Raw genomic sequence first — 5,705 nt, 5'->3', positions numbered from 1 at the left:
ATTAGGAGCCAAACAGTAAGCACATTTTTGTTAATAACTTTATACACACTTTTCCCTGTGCATATTGGAAGACTGAGTTCACTAGAGAGATACATGGGTGTTGGGGGAGGATGGTGTGGAATTCTAAAATATAAGTTTCATTGTAAGGATTTTCCTAACCCTCCAAAGCTCCCACCACTGTACATAAATATCCTATAGCACAAATCAAACTCCATAACTATTATTTGTCTGCATTTCATACTTCTCTAAATAACTTGAGGGTAGGACTTTGCCTTATTCATCTCTATGTCTCCAGAATCTATCATGTAGGCTTACATTTAGTTAACAATTTAGTTAATATTCATTTACTCACTGAACGAAGACCCACAAATATGAATAAATTATTGAATAGTAGATTAACATCTTAAATGCTACTTTGTATATTTTAACTATAAGTAACAGAGAATTATAAAAATAAAAGTGATTATAGTAGGTGACAGAAGGTAAAGAAGGCCTTGTTGAGGTGTTGCTATTTGAAAAAGAAGCTTAAAATAGGATGGAATTTGGAGAGAGAGAAGTTCATAGGCAAAAAGAGGAAAAGAAACATGACAGATATGTCAAAGCTTTGAAAAAGTTCATGTAGGTGAATAACTAAAATTTGGAAAGTGCAGATCAAGTCCTATTAGGGAGGATGGAGAAATATGATTTTTAAAGATCTACCACATCCCACAGTCTGTAATAGACACTCCATTCATTTGTATTGCTTAACTTTTAATGTATAACAACTCACCTCAAAACTTGGTGTTTTTTTTTTAAAAAAAGCCCATTTATTTAGTTCATGATTATTCAGGTTGTGAATTTAGTCTGAGCTTACCCAGATAGTCCTAATTATCATGGCTGGAACTCTTTAATACCTCTTCAGTTTGCTTCTAGTAGTTGGGTTCTTGTCAACTGCAGCAATAGGGGTCAAAGGTTCGTGTTTTCCTCATCACCCAGTAAACTAGCCTAGACCTCTTGGGGGCAAGGTTCCAAAACGGGAAGGAGAAAGGAAGACACAATGTGCAAGCACTTCTCAAGCTTCTGCTTGCATTACTTGGTAATGTTCAATTGGCCAAAGTTTATCACACAGCTAATTTCAAATTAAGCAGTGGAGATACTACCTTTTGATAAAAGAAGCTTCAAAGATATATTGAAAAGTGGCTTCAGGCAAAAACAGAAGAAATTATTTGGGATCCTTTAAAACAATCTACAACATTATCTTTTTTTTTTTTTTTTTTTTTGTAGAGACAGAGTCTCACTTTATTCCCTTCGGTAGAGTGCCATGACGTCACACGGCTCACAGCAACCTCCAGCTCTTGGGCTTACTGATTCTCTTGCCTCAGCTTCCCGAGCAGCTGGGACTACAGGCGCCCGCCACAACGCCCGGCTATTTTTTAGTTGCAGTTTGGCCAGGGCTGGGTTTGAAACAGCCACCCTCGGTATATGGGGCCGGCACCCTACTCACTGAGCCACAGGCGCTGCCCTAGAACATTATCTTTGATATTAAAAAAAACCACTGACATAGATATTTATATTCTCATTTCTTTAGAGAAGCAGAAAATGAAACACAGAAAGTTTGAACACCTTGCAAACATGACACATTAAAAGAACATGAGAATCTAGCTTAGTCTAACCCCAAATTTATGTTATTTCTACTGCATGAGGCATCTTGGAAATCATTATCATTGTTGAGTGCTAATAAACATCCTTGATTCTCATGATAAAATGGTGAAAGCATTGCTTCATGAAGGTGGCTTTGTATGTTGAAGAGTATGGAGTGAGATGAGACTGAAGGTATTTTTCCCTGTGTTGTGAAAACCAGAACCATTCATTCGAGTCCAGGCATGTACACAAGCATCTTCTAGTACCCAGGGAAAACAGCTAAATGTTCAGAACCCCACAAGAAGTTACTTTCTATCTTCATAGCAGAAAAAGTCTTTTATTTCACAGGTAAATAATTTCCTTCTTACAGACACTTGATGTTATAGTATCAGCACTCAGTGAAACCTTGAAGTAAGTTATTTGTAAGTATTGTCATTTTCACCCTCTCTTTAAGTATTCTAACACCAGGCTGACTTTCTTTCCATAGGTGCTATCACAAATAACACAATATCCATAGCCTGTCCATTCTGACCAGGGAATATATGAGTACTTTCCCCCATCCCAAAGCTTTTCAAAGTAGCCACTGGTCTGTCTCACTCATTTCCAGAGCTATGGAGCTCCACTCAAGATTTATTTCAGCTGCTATTTACTCAAAAGACATTTCCTTATAAAGTAGGGATATAGAAGAACTGGTGTTAGTGAGGCCTCCACTTTGGATGAAAAACCCCTTCCTTAACCTTAACCTTAAATATGGAAGAAAAATTGTTTAGTAGACAATAGGTATGAAAATTCTAATGGATGAGTAATTAAATAGTGTAATTATATATTATGAACATTGAGCAATAAAATATTGTCATTTTACAGTCTATAATTAACTCAAAGGCCAAATAATTTTGTTATGAGGATAATTGTAATGACAACACATGTCCATAAAGTCATCAAAAATACTGTTTTCAATTTTTTAAAACTCAATTTACACTATATTTATTTACACTAGAAAAGGTTATTAAATCCATAAAATTTTGTTAAAATACTTTGATTGTTTGTTTGTTTTTTCTTTATTAAATCGAAACTATGTACTTTGATGCACTTATGGGTTAAAGTATACTGATTTGATATACAATGTAAAATGCTTACATGGAACTGATTAAAATATCAATCACCTGGCTTACTTATTTATACTCTTACTTACACTTATACTCTTTTCTTAATACTTTTGAAATGTATCATTGCATTAAGCACATTAGGTGAGATCCCCCCAAATATCCTCCCTCCTCCTGGCCTCCCCTCCCCCCTTCTCTCTCGTGTCCCTTCCCTTCCCTCCTACTATCTGGACTATAGTTATGTTTTACTATCCATATGAATGTGCAGGAGATTCTATACTGATTTCATACTAGTATTGACTACATTGGATACTTTTTCTTCCATTCTTGAGATAATTTACTAAGACTATATTCCAGCTCCAACCAGGTAAACATAAAAGATGTGAAGTCTCCATCTTTTTTATGCCTGCACAGTATTCCATGGTGTACATATACCACAATTTGTTAATCCATTCATGGGTTGATGGGCACTTGGGCTGTTTCCATGTCTTGGCAATTATGAATTGGGCTGCAATACACATTCTGGTACAAACGTCTTTATTGTAAAATGATTTTTGATCATCTGGGTATGTACCCTAGTAGAGGAATTGCAGGATCAAATCGTTGGCCTACTTTTAGTTCCTTAAGTATTCTCCAAACTTCTTTCCAAAAAGGCCGTGTTAGCTTACATTCCCACCAACAATGTAGAAGTGTTCCGTTCCCTTTACATCCACACCAACATCTATAGTTTTGGGATTTTATTATGTGAGCTAATCTTACTGGAGTTAGAGTGTATCTCAAAGTGATTTTGATTTGCATTTATCTGATAATTAAATATGATGAGCATTTTTTTCATGTGTTTGAAGGCCATGCACCTGTCTTCTTCAGAGAAGTTTCTGTTCAAGTCTTCAAGTCCCAGTACTATTTGTTCTTTTCTAATTGATTAGTTTGAGTTCTCTGTAGATTCTAGTTATCAGACCTTTACTGAAAGCATAACATGCAAAAATCTTCTTCCATCCTGAAGGTTGTCTCTTTCCCTTACTTACCATGCTCTTGGCTATGTAGAAGCATTTTAGTTTGATCAGATCCCAGTCATGTATTTTTGGTGTTACTTCCATTGCCAGTGGGTTCCTCCTCATAAAATATTCTCCCAGGCCAATTTCTTCAAGCACTATTCCTGTACTCTCTTCTAGTGTTTTTATAGTTTCATGTCATAAGTTTAAATTTTTTATCCAGTGAGAATTTCTGTTAATGGTGTAATGTGGGGATCCACTTTCAGTCTCCTACAGGTCTCCAGCCAGTTGACACAGCATCATTTGTTTAATAGGGAGTATTTCCCCCACTGAATGTGCTTGATAGGCTTTTCAAAGATCAAATGATGATAAGTTGCTGGGGTCATCTCTTGGTTCTCTATTCTGTTCCATATATCTACCTCTCTGTTTTTGTGCCAGTACCATGCTGTTTTGATCACGATAGATTTATAGTATATCCTGAAGTCTGGTAACGTGATACCTCCTGATTTGTTTTTATTTCTGAGTAATGTATTGGCTATTTGGGTTTTTTCTGATTCCATATAAAATGAAGCACTATTTTTTCATGCTCTTTAAAGTATGACAATGGTACTTTAATAGGGATTGCATTAAATCTGTAGATTGTTTTGGGTAGTATGGACTTTTTTTTTTTTTACATATACATGTGTTTATTAGGTTTCCATTTTTTGCATTCACAAAGGCTTAAAATTTAATAACAATAACAATGTTTAAGATAAGGACTAGAAACAAAAACTTCGTAAAGAATAAACGAACATAAATACATTCAGAAAAGAAATCAGAGAATCACTGCATCAAAATATTAAGCAATAATAATAATGATAATGCAAAGAAAGTAACATTCACATTGTCAAATAAGAGTATGTCTATTATAGAAAGCTTTGACTCAGAGATTCAGTATGGAGTCATCAGTTAACTTCTTCTTATTATTTTTTTTAAGTCTTAAAAAATAGACAATATTTATAAATAAAAGTAAAAGATAATTTCAAAAAACAGATCATGCCAAATCTTATGAACAATAGAAAAAGAAGAAATACTTCAAAATCATTCACTCAGATCAAGTAGAATGATTTTATTTTATTTTTTTTTATTTTTTATTTTTTTTATTAAATAACTGTATACAATGATATGATTATGGGGCATCATACACTCACTTCATAAACCATTTGACACATTTTTATCACAGTGGTTAACATAGCCTTTCCGGCGTTATCTCAGTTACTGTGCCAAAACATTTACATTCTACATTTACCAAGTTAGGGTAGAGGGAGGGGAATCGGTGGGATCACACCTGTGGTGCATATTACAGGGGTATTTGCGAAACTTGGTAAAAGTAGAATGATTTTAGTATGGACTTTTTAACAATGTTGATTCTTCCCAGCCATGAGCATGGTATGTTTTTCCATTTGTTAACATCTTCAGCTATTTCTTTTCTCAGAGTTTCATAATTCTCTTTATAAAGATCTTTCACGTCCTTTGTTAGGTAAATTCCCAGATACTGCATCTTTGTTGGGACTACTGTAAAAGGAATAGAGTCCTTGACTATATTTTCAGATTGACTATTGTTGGCATATATAAAAGCTATTGATTTGGGTGGCGCCTGTGGCTCAGTGAGTAGGGTGCCGGTCCCATATGCCGGAGGTGGCGGGTTCAAACCCAGCCCCGGCCAAAAAAAAAACCATAAAAATAAAAAAAATAAAAAAATGAAAAAAAGCTATTGATTTGTGAGTATTGATTTTGTATCCTGACATGCTGCTTTATTCCTTGATCACTTCTAAGAGTTTTTTAGTTGAGTACCTGAGATTTTCCACATATAGGATCATATCATCTGCAAAGAGTGAAAATTTGATCTCCTCTGACCCCATTTGGATACCCTTGATCACTTTCTCTTGCCTCATTGTGATGGTAAGACTTCCAGTACTATGTTGAATAACAGTGGAAACAGTGGGCATCC

This window comes from Nycticebus coucang, chromosome X, assembly GCF_027406575.1.
Source record: "Nycticebus coucang isolate mNycCou1 chromosome X, mNycCou1.pri, whole genome shotgun sequence".
Classification (NCBI taxonomy): Eukaryota; Metazoa; Chordata; class Mammalia; order Primates; family Lorisidae; genus Nycticebus; species Nycticebus coucang.
Note: the sequence above shows the minus strand (reverse complement) of the source record.